This window comes from Oncorhynchus keta, chromosome 35 (genome assembly GCF_023373465.1).
Source record: "Oncorhynchus keta strain PuntledgeMale-10-30-2019 chromosome 35, Oket_V2, whole genome shotgun sequence".
Lineage (NCBI taxonomy): Eukaryota > Metazoa > Chordata > Actinopteri > Salmoniformes > Salmonidae > Oncorhynchus > Oncorhynchus keta.
In genome coordinates this window covers 82,622,274-82,638,366 of record NC_068455.1, presented here as the reverse complement: position 1 = coordinate 82,638,366, position 16,093 = coordinate 82,622,274, and the positions used below count along the sequence as shown (strand labels likewise).

At 36.9% G+C, this 16,093-nt stretch overlaps 1 protein-coding gene across 1 annotated transcript in view; it reads right to left on the bottom strand.

Annotated features, from left to right (window-relative positions):
* LOC127906127 (broad substrate specificity ATP-binding cassette transporter ABCG2-like) overlaps nt 1-16,093 on the bottom strand; it is a 60,449-nt gene that overhangs the window by 44,117 nt on the left and 239 nt on the right. The gene's annotated exons all lie outside the window — the stretch shown is intronic.

Sequence of the window (16,093 nt, the reverse complement as noted above, 5' to 3'; positions counted from 1 at the left end):
ACAATGTATCAGAACAATGTATCAGAACAATGTATCGCAACAATGTATCAGAACAATGTATCAGAACAATGTATCAGAACAATGTATCAGAACAATGTATCAGAACAATGTATCAGAACAATGTATCAGAACAATGTATCGCAACAATGTATCAGAACAATGTATCAGAACAATGTATCAGAACAATGTATCAGAACAATGTATCAGAACAATGTATTGCAACAATGTATCAGAACAATGTATCAGAACAATGTATCAGAACAATGTATCGCAACAATGTATCAGAACAATGTATCAGAACAATGTATCAGAACAATGTATCAGAACAATGTATCAGAACAATGTATCGCAACAATGTATCAGAACAATGTATCAGAACAATGTATCAGAACAATGTATCAGAACAATGTATCAGAACAATGTATCGCAACAATGTATCAGAACAATGTATCAGAACAATGTATCAGAACAATGTATCAGAACAATGTATCAGAACAATGTATCAGAACAATGTATCGGAACAATGTATCAGAACAATGTATCAGAACAATGTATCAGAACAATGTATCAGAACAATGTATCGGACCAATGCGTAGCGTTGGTAAGTGTCCAGAATATAACTGAACACAGAAAACAGAAGAACAAGAGAAATAAATGAAAACCGAAACAGTTCTGTTTGGTAAAACACAGACACAGAAAACAACTACCCACAAGTGGGAGAACAGGCTGCCTAAGTATGGTTCTCAATCAGACACAACGATCGACAGCTGCCTCTGATTGGGAACCATACCAGGCCAAACACAGAAATACAAAACATAGAACAAACACATAGAATGCCCACCCCAACTCACGCCCTGACCAATCTAAACAAGAAACATAACAAAGGAACAAAGGTCAGGACGTAACAACGACCATAAAGGCTACTGTGATCTCTTGTTTTAGCCTACTGTATCGTTGAACTCTGATACATAGAAATAGAATGCATAGATCAACCGTCACCGTTTACACTCGTGGCGTCTCTCCATATAACAGAGTCGACTCGTTTTGGATCTATGAAGCTATATATCTATATAATTGCAGGGAGGGCCAACGTTGATGGAAGGCCACAATAATTCTGAAGTCGTCATAAGAGGCAGGTCTGCGTACCCACCTGTGAGAGAGAAAAATGTGCCCCCCACCCGCTCTTGACTGCGGAGATAAACGATTTACGTTTTAGAGTTAATTTCATGAAATTCTACACATTTTGCCATGGGGAGGAGAGAAATGTAACAGAATATGGTAATTCAACCATGATCACTGAGTTTAGATAGCTGGCTAGAATAAATTAACATAATTAGACCATGATTCCGACCAGTTTAGATAGCTGGCTAGACTAATTAACATAATTAGACCATGATTCCTACCAGTTTAGATAGCTGGCTAGAATAAATTAACATAATTAGACCATGATTCCTACCAGTTTAGATAGCTGGCTAGACTAATTAACATAATTAGACCATGATTCCTACCAGTTTAGATAGCTGGCTAGAATAAATTAACATAATTAGACCATGATTCCTACCAGTTTAGATAGCTGGCTAGAATAAATTAACATAATTAGACCATGATTCCTACCAGTTTAGATAGCTGGCTAGAATAAATTAACATAATTAGACCATGATTCCTACCAGTTTAGATAGCTGGCTAGACTAATTAACATAATTAGACCATGATTCCTACCAGTTTAGATAGCTGGCTAGAATAAATTAACATAATTAGACCATGATTCCTACCAGTTTAGATAGCTGGCTAGACTAATTAACATAATTAGACCATGATTCCTACCAGTTTAGATAGCTGGCTAGAATAAATTAACATAATTAGACCATGATTCCTACCAGTTTAGATAGCTGGCTAGACTAATTAACATAATTAGACCATGATTCCTACCAGTTTAGATAGCTGGCTAGAATAAATTAACATAATTAGACCATGATTCCTACCAGTTTAGATAGCTGGCTAGACTAATTAACATAATTAGACCATGATTCCTACCAGTTTAGATAGCTGGCTAGAATAAATTAACATAATTAGACCATGATTCCTACCAGTTTAGATAGCTGGCTAGACTAATTAACATAATTCGACCATGATTCCTACCAGTTTAGATAGCTGGCTAGACCAATTAACATTATTAGACCATGATTCCTACCAGTTTAGATAGCTGGCTAGACCAATTAACATTATTAGACCATGATTCCTACCAGTTTAGATAGCTGGCTAGACTAATTAACATAATTAGACCATGATTCCTACCAGTTTAGATAGCTGGCTAGACTAATTAACATAATTAGACCATGATTCCTACCAGTTTAGATAGCTGGCTAGACTAATTAACATAATTAGACCATGATTCCTACCAGTTTAGATAGCTGGCTAGACTAATTAACATAATTAGACCATGATTCCTACCAGTTTAGATAGCTGGCTAGACTAATTAACATAATTAGACCATGATTCCTACCAGTTTAGATAGCTGGCTAGACTAATTAACATAATTAGACCATGATTCCTACCAGTTTAGAAAGCTGGCTAGACTAATTAACATAATTAGACCATGATTCCTACCAGTTTAGATAGCTGGCTAGACTAATTAACATAATTAGACCATGATTCCTACCAGTTTAGATAGCTGGCTAGACTAATTAACATAATTAGACCATGATTCCTAGCAGTTTAGATAGCTGGCTAGACCAATTAACATTATTAGACCATGATTCCTAGCAGTTTAGATAGCTGGCTAGACTAATTAACATAATTAGACCATGATTCCTACCAGTTTAGATAGCTGGCTAGACCAATTAACATTATTAGACCATGATTCCTACCAGTTTAGATAGCTGGCTAGACTAATTAACATAATTCGACCATGATTCCTACCAGTTTAGATAGCTGGCTAGACCAATTAACATTATTAGACCATGATTCCTACCAGTTTAGATAGCTGGCTAGACCAATTAACATTATTAGACCATGATTCCTACCAGTTTAGATAGCTGGCTAGACTAATTAACATAATTAGACCATGATTCCTACCAGTTTAGATAGCTGGCTAGACTAATTAACATAATTAGACCATGATTCCTACCAGTTTAGATAGCTGGCTAGAATAAATTAACATAATTAGACCATGATTCCTACCAGTTTAGATAGCTGGCTAGACCAATTAACATAATTAGACCATGATTCCTACCAGTTTAGATAGCTGGCTAGACTAATTAACATAATTAGACCATGATTCCTACCAGTTTAGATAGCTGGCTAGACCAATTAGACCATGATTCCTACCAGTTTAGATAGCTGGCTAGACTAATTAACATAATTAGACCATGATTCCTACCAGTTTAGATAGCTGGCTAGACTAATTAACATAATTAGACCATGATTCCTACCAGTTTAGATAGCTGGCTAGACTAATTAACATAATTAGACCATGATTCCTACCAGTTTAGATAGCTGGCTAGACTAATTAACATAATTAGACCATGATTCCTACCAGTTTAGATAGCTGGCTAGACTAATTAACATAATTAGACCATGATTCCTAGCAGTTTAGATAGCTGGCTAGACCAATTAACATTATTAGACCATGATTCCTAGCAGTTTAGATAGCTGGCTAGACTAATTAACATAATTAGACCATGATTCCTACTAGTTTAGATAGCTGGCTCGACCAATTAACATTATTAGACCATGATTCCTACCAGTTTAGATAGCTGGCTAGACCAATTAACATAATTCGACCATGATTCCTACCAGTTTAGATAGCTGGCTAGACCAATTAACATTATTAGACCATGATTCCTACCAGTTTAGATAGCTGGCTAGACCAATTCCTACCAGTTTAGAATTAACATTATTAGACCATGATTCCTACCAGTTTAGATAGCTGGCTAGACTAATTAACATAATTAGACCATGATTCCTACCAGTTTAGATAGCTGGCTAGACTAATTAACATAATTAGACCATGATTCCTACCAGTTTAGATAGCTGGCTAGAATAAATTAACATAATTAGACCATGATTCCTACCAGTTTAGATAGCTGGCTAGACCAATTAACATAATTAGACCATGATTCCTACCAGTTTAGATAGCTGGCTAGACTAATTAACATAATTAGACCATGATTCCTACCAGTTTAGATAGCTGGCTAGACCAATTAGACCATGATTCCTACCAGTTTAGATAGCTGGCTAGACTAATTAACATAATTAGACCATGATTCCTACCAGTTTAGATAGCTGGCTAGACTAATTAACATAATTAGACCATGATTCCTACCAGTTTAGATATCTGGCTAGACCAATTAGACCATGATTCCTACCAGTTTAGATAGCTGGCTAGACCAATTAACATAATTAGACCATGATTCCTACCAGTTTAGATAGCTGGCTAGACCAATTAACATAATTAGACCATGATTCCTACCAGTTTAGATAGCTGGCTAGACCAATTAGACCATGATTCCTACCAGTTTAGATAGCTGGCTAGACTAATTAACATAATTAGACCATGATTCCTACCAGTTTAGATAGCTGGCTAGACCAATTAGACCATGATTCCTACCAGTTTAGATAGCTGGCTAGACTAATTAATATAATTAGACCATGATTCCTACCAGTTTAGATAGCTGGCTAGACTAATTAACATAATTAGACCATGATTCCTACCAGTTTAGATATCTGGCTAGACCAATTAGACCATGATTCCTACCAGTTTAGATAGCTGGCTAGACCAATTAACATAATTAGACCATGATTCCTACCAGTTTAGATAGCTGGCTAGACCAATTAACATAATTAGACCATGATTCCTACCAGTTTAGATAGCTGGCTAGACTAATTAACATAATTAGACCATGATTCCTACCAGTTTAGATAGCTGGCTAGACCAATTAGACCATGATTCCTACCAGTTTAGATAGCTGGCTAGACTAATTAACATAATTAGACCATGATTCCTACCAGTTTAGATAGCTGGCTAGACTAATTAACATAATTAGACCATGATTCCTACCAGTTTAGATATCTGGCTAGACCAATTAGACCATGATTCCTACCAGTTTAGATAGCTGGCTAGACCAATTAACATAATTAGACCATGATTCCTACCAGTTTAGATAGCTGGCTAGACCAATTAACATAATTAGACCATGATTCCTACCAGTTTAGATAGCTGGCTAGACCAATTAGACCATGATTCCTACCAGTTTAGATAGCTGGCTAGACTAATTAACATAATTAGACCATGATTCCTACCAGTTTAGATAGCTGGCTAGACCAATTAGACCATGATTCCTACCAGTTTAGATAGCTGGCTAGACTAATTAATATAATTAGACCATGATTCCTACCAGTTTAGATAGCTGGCTAGACTAATTAACATAATTAGACCATGATTCCTACCAGTTTAGATATCTGGCTAGACCAATTAGACCATGATTCCTACCAGTTTAGATAGCTGGCTAGACCAATTAACATAATTAGACCATGATTCCTACCAGTTTAGATAGCTGGCTAGACCAATTAACATAATTAGACCATGATTCCTACCAGTTTAGATAGCTGGCTAGACCAATTAGACCATGATTCCTACCAGTTTAGATAGCTGGCTAGACTAATTAACATAATTAGACCATGATTCCTACCAGTTTAGATAGCTGGCTAGACCAATTAGACCATGATTCCTACCAGTTTAGATAGCTGGCTAGACTAATTAATATAATTAGACCATGATTCCTACCAGTTTAGATAGCTGGCTAGACTAATTAACATAATTAGACCATGATTCCTACCAGTTTAGATAGCTGGCTAGACTAATTAACATAATTAGACCATGATTCCTACCAGTTTAGATAGCTGGCTAGACTAATTAACATAATTAGACCATGATTCCTACCAGTTTAGATAGCTGGCTAGACTAATTAACATAATTAGACCATGATTCCTACCAGTTTAGATAGCTGGCTAGACTAATTAACATAATTAGACCATGATTCCTACCAGTTTAGATAGCTGGCTAGACTAATTAACATAATTAGACCATGATTCCTACCAGTTTAGATAGCTGGCTAGACTAATTAACATAATTAGACCATGATTCCTACCAGTTTAGATAGCTGGCTAGACTAATTAACATAATTAGACCATGATTCCTACCAGTTTAGATAGCTGGCTAGACTAATTAACATAATTAGACCATGATTCCTACCAGTTTAGATAGCTGGCTAGACCAATTAGACCATGATTCCTACCAGTTTAGATAGCTGGCTAGACTAATTAATATAATTAGACCATGATTCCTACCAGTTTAGATAGCTGGCTAGACTAATTAACATAATTAGACCATGATTCCTACCAGTTTAGATATCTGGCTAGACCAATTAGACCATGATTCCTACCAGTTTAGATAGCTGGCTAGACCAATTAACATAATTAGACCATGATTCCTACCAGTTTAGATAGCTGGCTAGACCAATTAACATAATTAGACCATGATTCCTACCAGTTTAGATAGCTGGCTAGACCAATTAGACCATGATTCCTACCAGTTTAGATAGCTGGCTAGACTAATTAACATAATTAGACCATGATTCCTACCAGTTTAGATAGCTGGCTAGACCAATTAGACCATGATTCCTACCAGTTTAGATAGCTGGCTAGACTAATTAATATAATTAGACCATGATTCCTACCAGTTTAGATAGCTGGCTAGACTAATTAACATAATTAGACCATGATTCCTACCAGTTTAGATATCTGGCTAGACCAATTAGACCATGATTCCTACCAGTTTAGATAGCTGGCTAGACCAATTAACATAATTAGACCATGATTCCTACCAGTTTAGATAGCTGGCTAGACCAATTAACATAATTAGACCATGATTCCTACCAGTTTAGATAGCTGGCTAGACTAATTAACATAATTAGACCATGATTCCTACCAGTTTAGATAGCTGGCTAGACCAATTAGACCATGATTCCTACCAGTTTAGATAGCTGGCTAGACTAATTAACATAATTAGACCATGATTCCTACCAGTTTAGATAGCTGGCTAGACTAATTAACATAATTAGACCATGATTCCTACCAGTTTAGATATCTGGCTAGACCAATTAGACCATGATTCCTACCAGTTTAGATAGCTGGCTAGACCAATTAACATAATTAGACCATGATTCCTACCAGTTTAGATAGCTGGCTAGACCAATTAACATAATTAGACCATGATTCCTACCAGTTTAGATAGCTGGCTAGACCAATTAGACCATGATTCCTACCAGTTTAGATAGCTGGCTAGACTAATTAACATAATTAGACCATGATTCCTACCAGTTTAGATATCTGGCTAGACCAATTAGACCATGATTCCTACCAGTTTAGATAGCTGGCTAGACCAATTAACATAATTAGACCATGATTCCTACCAGTTTAGATAGCTGGCTAGACCAATTAACATAATTAGACCATGATTCCTACCAGTTTAGATAGCTGGCTAGACCAATTAGACCATGATTCCTACCAGTTTAGATAGCTGGCTAGACTAATTAACATAATTAGACCATGATTCCTACCAGTTTAGATAGCTGGCTAGACCAATTAGACCATGATTCCTACCAGTTTAGATAGCTGGCTAGACTAATTAACATAATTAGACCATGATTCCTACCAGTTTAGATAGCTGGCTAGACTAATTAACATAATTAGACCATGATTCCTACCAGTTTAGATAGCTGGCTAGACTAATTAACATAATTAGACCATGATTCCTCCCAGTTTAGATAGCTGGCTAGACTAATTAACACAATTAGACCATGATTCCTACCAGTTTAGATAGCTGGCTAGACCAATTAGACCATGATTCCTACCAGTTTAGATAGCTGGCTAGACTAATTAACATAATTAGACCATGATTCCTACCAGTTTAGATAGCTGGCTAGACTAATTAACATAATTAGACCATGATTCCTACCAGTTTAGATATCTGGCTAGACCAATTAGACCATGATTCCTACCAGTTTAGATAGCTGGCTAGACCAATTAACATAATTAGACCATGATTCCTACCAGTTTAGATAGCTGGCTAGACCAATTAACATAATTAGACCATGATTCCTACCAGTTTAGATAGCTGGCTAGACCAATTAGACCATGATTCCTACCAGTTTAGATAGCTGGCTAGACTAATTAACATAATTAGACCATGATTCCTACCAGTTTAGATATCTGGCTAGACCAATTAGACCATGATTCCTACCAGTTTAGATAGCTGGCTAGACCAATTAACATAATTAGACCATGATTCCTACCAGTTTAGATAGCTGGCTAGACCAATTAACATAATTAGACCATGATTCCTACCAGTTTAGATAGCTGGCTAGACCAATTAGACCATGATTCCTACCAGTTTAGATAGCTGGCTAGACTAATTAACATAATTAGACCATGATTCCTACCAGTTTAGATAGCTGGCTAGACCAATTAGACCATGATTCCTACCAGTTTAGATAGCTGGCTAGACTAATTAATATAATTAGACCATGATTCCTACCAGTTTAGATAGCTGGCTAGACTAATTAACATAATTAGACCATGATTCCTACCAGTTTAGATAGCTGGCTAGACTAATTAACATAATTAGACCATGATTCCTACCAGTTTAGATAGCTGGCTAGACCAATTAACATAATTAGACCATGATTCCTACCAGTTTAGATAGCTGGCTAGACCAATTAGACCATGATTCCTACCAGTTTAGATAGCTGGCTAGACTAATTAACATAATTAGACCATGATTCCTACCAGTTTAGATAGCTGGCTAGACCAATTAGACCATGATTCCTACCAGTTTAGATAGCTGGCTAGACTAATTAATATAATTAGACCATGATTCCTACCAGTTTAGATAGCTGGCTAGACTAATTAACATAATTAGACCATGATTCCTACCAGTTTAGATATCTGGCTAGACCAATTAGACCATGATTCCTACCAGTTTAGATAGCTGGCTAGACCAATTAACATAATTAGACCATGATTCCTACCAGTTTAGATAGCTGGCTAGACCAATTAACATAATTAGACCATGATTCCTACCAGTTTAGATAGCTGGCTAGACTAATTAACATAATTAGACCATGATTCCTACCAGTTTAGATAGCTGGCTAGACCAATTAGACCATGATTCCTACCAGTTTAGATAGCTGGCTAGACTAATTAACATAATTAGACCATGATTCCTACCAGTTTAGATAGCTGGCTAGACTAATTAACATAATTAGACCATGATTCCTACCAGTTTAGATATCTGGCTAGACCAATTAGACCATGATTCCTACCAGTTTAGATAGCTGGCTAGACCAATTAACATAATTAGACCATGATTCCTACCAGTTTAGATAGCTGGCTAGACCAATTAACATAATTAGACCATGATTCCTACCAGTTTAGATAGCTGGCTAGACCAATTAGACCATGATTCCTACCAGTTTAGATAGCTGGCTAGACTAATTAACATAATTAGACCATGATTCCTACCAGTTTAGATAGCTGGCTAGACCAATTAGACTATGATTCCTACCAGTTTAGATAGCTGGCTAGACTAATTAATATAATTAGACCATGATTCCTACCAGTTTAGATAGCTGGCTAGACTAATTAACATAATTAGACCATGATTCCTACCAGTTTAGATATCTGGCTAGACCAATTAGACCATGATTCCTACCAGTTTAGATAGCTGGCTAGACCAATTAACATAATTAGACCATGATTCCTACCAGTTTAGATAGCTGGCTAGACCAATTAACATAATTAGACCATGATTCCTACCAGTTTAGATAGCTGGCTAGACCAATTAGACCATGATTCCTACCAGTTTAGATAGCTGGCTAGACTAATTAACATAATTAGACCATGATTCCTACCAGTTTAGATAGCTGGCTAGACCAATTAGACCATGATTCCTACCAGTTTAGATAGCTGGCTAGACTAATTAATATAATTAGACCATGATTCCTACCAGTTTAGATAGCTGGCTAGACTAATTAACATAATTAGACCATGATTCCTACCAGTTTAGATAGCTGGCTAGACTAATTAACATAATTAGACCATGATTCCTACCAGTTTAGATAGCTGGCTAGACTAATTAACATAATTAGACCATGATTCCTACCAGTTTAGATAGCTGGCTAGACTAATTAACATAATTAGACCATGATTCCTACCAGTTTAGATAGCTGGCTAGACTAATTAACATAATTAGACCATGATTCCTACCAGTTTAGATAGCTGGCTAGACCAATTAACATAATTAGACCATGATTCCTACCAGTTTAGATAGCTGGCTAGACTAATTAACATAATTAGACCATGATTCCTACCAGTTTAGATAGCTGGCTAGACTAATTAACATAATTAGACCATGATTCCTACCAGTTTAGATAGCTGGCTAGACTAATTAACATAATTAGACCATGATTCCTACCAGTTTAGATAGCTGGCTAGACTAATTAACATAATTAGACCATGATTCCTACCAGTTTAGATAGCTGGCTAGACTAATTAACATAATTAGACCATGATTCCTACCAGTTTAGATAGCTGGCTAGACCAATTAACATAATTAGACCATGATTCCTACCAGTTTAGATAGCTGGCTAGACTAATTAACATAATTAGACCATGATTCCTACCAGTTTAGATAGCTGGCTAGACTAATTAACATAATTAGACCATGATTCCTACCAGTTTAGATAGCTGGCTAGACTAATTAACATAATTAGACCATGATTCCTACCAGTTTAGATAGCTGGCTAGACTAATTAACATAATTAGACCATGATTCCTACCAGTTTAGATAGCTGGCTAGACTAATTAACATAATTAGACCATGATTCCTACCAGTTTAGATAGCTGGCTAGACCAATTAACATAATTAGACCATGATTCCTACCAGTTTAGATAGCTGGCTAGACTAATTAACATAATTGGACCATGATTCCTACCAGTTTAGATAGCTGGCTAGACTAATTAACATAATTAGACCATGATTCCTACCAGTTTAGATAGCTGGCTAGACTAATTAACATAATTAGACCATGATTCCTACCAGTTTAGATAGCTGGCTAGACTAATTAACATAATTAGACCATGATTCCTACCAGTTTAGATAGCTGGCTAGACTAATTAACATAATTAGACCATGATTCCTACCAGTTTAGATAGCTGGCTAGACCAATTAACATAATTAGACCATGATTCCTACCAGTTTAGATAGCTGGCTAGACTAATTAACATAATTAGACCATGATTCCTACCAGTTTAGATAGCTGGCTAGACTAATTAACATAATTAGACCATGATTCCTACCAGTTTAGATAGCTGGCTCGACTAACTAATTTTTTCGTAGTTTCAAATTCCTCCCATCTTGGAGCTACATTTTGGATCTGCGTTAATACAACGAGTAATGGAGAGCAGTATACAATACAGTGGAACTTAGCAAACGAGGCATTTATGGTAAGTACATGTGGGGGCCGCCATCTTTATGCACCTTCGACTATTGATGTATTATTTATTAAAGCCTGCCAGCACCATCTTGCTGATGGCCTCCAGGACAGGAAGTCTACAACGAAGACTGACATCAAATAAAGTCTGTAGACTGTACAGTTTTAATTACGGTATCAGTGTGCTCAATTTAATTAAAAGGTATTTTCTACCTTGATTTAACTCGGCAAGTCAGTTAAGAACAAATTCTTATTTACGACGACGGCCTACCGAGGAACAGTGGGGTTAACTACCTTGTTCAGGGGAACAGTGGGCTTAACTGCCTTGTTCAGGGGAACAGTGGGTTAACGGCCTTGTTCAGGGGAACAGTGGGTTAACTGCCTTGTTCAGGGGAAGAGTGGGTTAACTACCTTGTTCAGGGGAAGAGTGGGTTAACTACCTTGTTCAGGGGAAGAGTGGGTTAACTACCTTGTTCAGGGGAAGAGTGGGTTAACTACCTTGTTCAGGGGAACAGTGGGGTTAACTGCCTTGTTCAGGGGAACAGTGGGTTAACTGCCTTGTTCAGGGGAACAGTGGGGTTAACTGCCTTGCTCAGGGGAACAGTGGGTTAACTGCCTTGTTCAGGGGAACAGTGGGTTAACTGCCTTGTTCAGGGGAACAGTGGGTTAACGGCCTTGTTCAGGGGAACAGTGGGTTAACTGCCTTGTTCAGGGGAACAGTGGGTTAACTGCCTTGTTCAGGGGAACAGTGGGTTAACGGCCTTGTTCAGGGGAACAGTGGGTTAACTGCCTTGTTCAGGAGAACAGTGGGTTAACTGCCTTGTTCAGGGGAACAGTGGGTTAACTACCTTCAGGGGCAGAACGACAGATTTTTACCTGGTCAACTTGGGGATTTGATCTGGCAACCTTTTGGTTACTGGCCCAATGCTCTAAACCACTAGGCTACCTGGTACTCGCGACATTGGAATAATTTTACAATTTGAAAATTTATTTCACAATATTATTTTAAATACATGTGATGGTGAATATGTACCAAAAATATTTACACCAACTGTGAGGTTTTATTTTTCATTCACACTGAAATATTGAGGAGGATCAGGTAAGTGGATCAATGTCTACATTTCACTATCGATCATGTTACTAGTATGCAAATGAGACAGATTTCAGCACGGAATTAAACATCTAGGTAGTCATTCAGGTAAGAATCATGTAAGTACTAAATAACCAAACAGTGCAGATATCAATTGCCAAAGTCGACTCAATCATCTTTTTCCTGTCAAGGAAGGATTTATCGGTCATGTCGAGATGGGATGCAGCTTTTGTCAAATTCACATCAAAAGTAGATTTTTTTGTATTTTAGCTAACCCTAACCCTAAATTTTAGCTAACCCTAACTGTAACCCTGTATTTGAGCTAACCCTAACCCTGTATTTTAGCTAACACTAACCCTGTATTTTAGCTAACCCTAACTCTGTATTATAGCTAACCCTGTATTTTAGATAACCCTAACCCTATATTTTAGCTAACCCTAACCCTGTATTTTAGCTAACCCTAACCCTGTATTTTAGCTAACCCTAACCCTGTATTTTAGCTAACTTTAACCCTGTATTTTAGCTAACCCTAACCCTGTATTTTAGCTAACCCTAACCCTGTATTTTAGCTAACCCTAACCCTGTATTTTAGCTAACCCTAACCCTGTATTTTAGCTAACCCTAACCTTGTATTTTAGCTAACCCTAACCCTGTATTTTAGCTAACCCTAACCCTGTATTTTAGCTAACCCTAACCCTGTATTTTAGCTAACCCTAACCTTGTATTTTAGCTAACCCTAACCCTGTATTTTAGCTAACCCTAACCCTGTATTTTAGCTAACCCTAACCCTGTATTTTAGCTAACCCTAACCCTGTATTTTAGCTAACCCTAACCTTGTATTTTAGCTAACTCTAACCCTGTATTTCAGCTAACCCTAACCCTGTATTATAGCTAACCCTGTATTTTAGCTAACCCTAAACCTGTATTTTAGCTAACCCTAACCCTGTATTTTAGCTAACCCTAACCCTGTATTTTAGCTAACCCTAACCCTGTATTTCAGCTAACCCTAACCCTGTATCTTTTTATATAAATATGAACTTTATCAACTAAAACATGCATGTATTGTGTAACATGAAGTCCTATGAGTGTCATCTGATGAAGATAATTCAAGGTTAGTGATTCATTTGATCTTTATTTCTGGTATTTGTGAAGGCTATATTTAGCTGGAAAATGTCTGTGCTTATTGTGGTTTGGTGGAGACCTAATATAATCGTTTGTAGTGCTTTCGCTGAAAAGCCTATTTGAAATCAGACACTTTGGTGGGATTAACAACAAAAATAGATTTTAAATGATATAAGACACATGTATGTTTTAGAAATATGTTTTAGAAATTGTAATTATGAGATTTCTGTGGTTTGAATTTTGGCGCCCTCTATTTTCACTGGTAGTTGTCATAGCGATCCCGGTATCGCGATTGCAGCCATAACAGGTTAAAAACCTCTTGGCGCACCGATCCCATTAGCAGGATCATTTTCCGTCAACATCCGCTGAACTGCAGAGTGCCAAATTCAAATTAAATTACTAAAAATATTAAATGTTCATGAAATCACAAGTGCAATATAGCAAAACACAGTTTAGCTTGTTGTTAATCCACCTGGCGTGTCAGATTTCAGAAAAAGCTTTACAGCGAAAGCAAACCAAGTGTTTATGTGAGGACATCTCTCTCAGCAGACAAAACATTACAAACAGCTAGCAGCAAAGTAGATTGGTCACAAAAGTCAGAAAAGCAATAAAATGAATCGCTTACCTTTGATGATCTTCGGATGTTTGCACTCACGAGACTCCCAGTTACACAATAAATGTTATTTTTGTTGGATAAAGATTATTTTTATATCCAAAAACCTCAATTTGGTTGGCGCGTTTTGTTTAGTAATCCACAGGCTCGTGCAGGTCACGATGGGCAGACAAAAATTCCAAATAGTATCCGTAAAGTTCGTAGAAACATGTCAAACGTTTTTTCTAATCAATCCTCGGGTTGTTTTTACAATAGATAATCGATAATATTTAAACCAGATGGGAGCTTTTTCAATTGGCAAGAGAGAGAAAATATCTGCTCCAAGCTGTTGGCGCATGCAAAACTCTGGGGACACCCAGCCATCCACTGACGTCATCGATCTCGCTCATTTTTCAGAATAAAAGGCTGAAACTATGTCTAAAGACTGTTCACACCATGTGGAAGCCATATGGAAAGGAATCTGGTTGATATCCCTTTAAATGGAGGGAAGCCAGCAATGGAACAGGGAGGTTTCAAAATAAGATGCACTTCCTGGTTGGATTTTCCTCAGGTTTTTGCCTGCAATATCAGTTCTGTTATACTCACAGACAATATGTTGACAGTTTTGGAAACTTTAGACTGTTTTCTATCATAATCCGCCAGTTATATGCATATTCTAGCTTCTGGGCCTGAGAAATAGGCAGTTTTATTTGGGTATGTTTTTCATCCAAACATCAAAATACTGCCCCCTACACTCAACTTGTTAACGTGTAACTTACCTCAGATCGTGTCTGGCTGAGAACCTAATAACGAAAAATATCTTCAGGAGTGAAGAGGAAGGCTTTATATGCTTTTGAATGTCACTTCTGGGTTTTGGCGGGAAATTCTGGGTGTTACCGGAAAATATGAAACCTTAATATTCAGGTCCTGATTGGTCAACAAGCTTATTTGACGTGTGAAATAGTGTTATTTTATGCATAAATTAGTGTTATTTGAAATGTATCTTTTTGACACGCAAATACCAAACAAGGCTCAATAGAAGACAGTTCAAAACAACATTTTTCAAAGTCGGAGCGTGTTTTTTTTCCTCCTTCCGAGTTCCCAGTCATCTTGCGGAAATAAAGGGAAACCAATAGAATCGATTCATGTTAAAAATAAATATATATATATATATTTTTTAAACACACATTTGGAGTTAGGTTTTCATCCGACTGTAATTGAAGTGATTTGGTATAAATGTAACAGAGTAATACGTCACTTCCTTCAGAAATTACCCGATTAAGAGTACAGCCCACAGAGAGTTACTAGAAAAGTAGCCTACTAGTTAGTCCCCCAAAAAATTCAGAAAGGCAAAATCAGACAGATTTGAGCCGACTCTGGCATATAAGCGGCTGTAACCACTGGGCCACACAAGTACCGAACCTATTGTGAATTTATTATTGATTATTGTTTGCCTTGAACCTATCATAAAACAATTGATTTAAAAAAAAAAAAAATTAAAATCTTTAACGAACATACATCTACCCCTTTTAGATATTGTCTATTTATCAGTGTAAATAGGTTACTTCAACTGAAACACATTGAAACAAGTGAAACACCTGCTGTCTGTTATGACAAAACACCGCTGCCCCCTGGTGGCTGATTCTAAATATTTAAAAAATAAATGTAAATCCTTCTGCGGGATTATGTTCTTCCCGCGACCTAATGGGTCGTATTAAGAGCCGACACACGTATAAG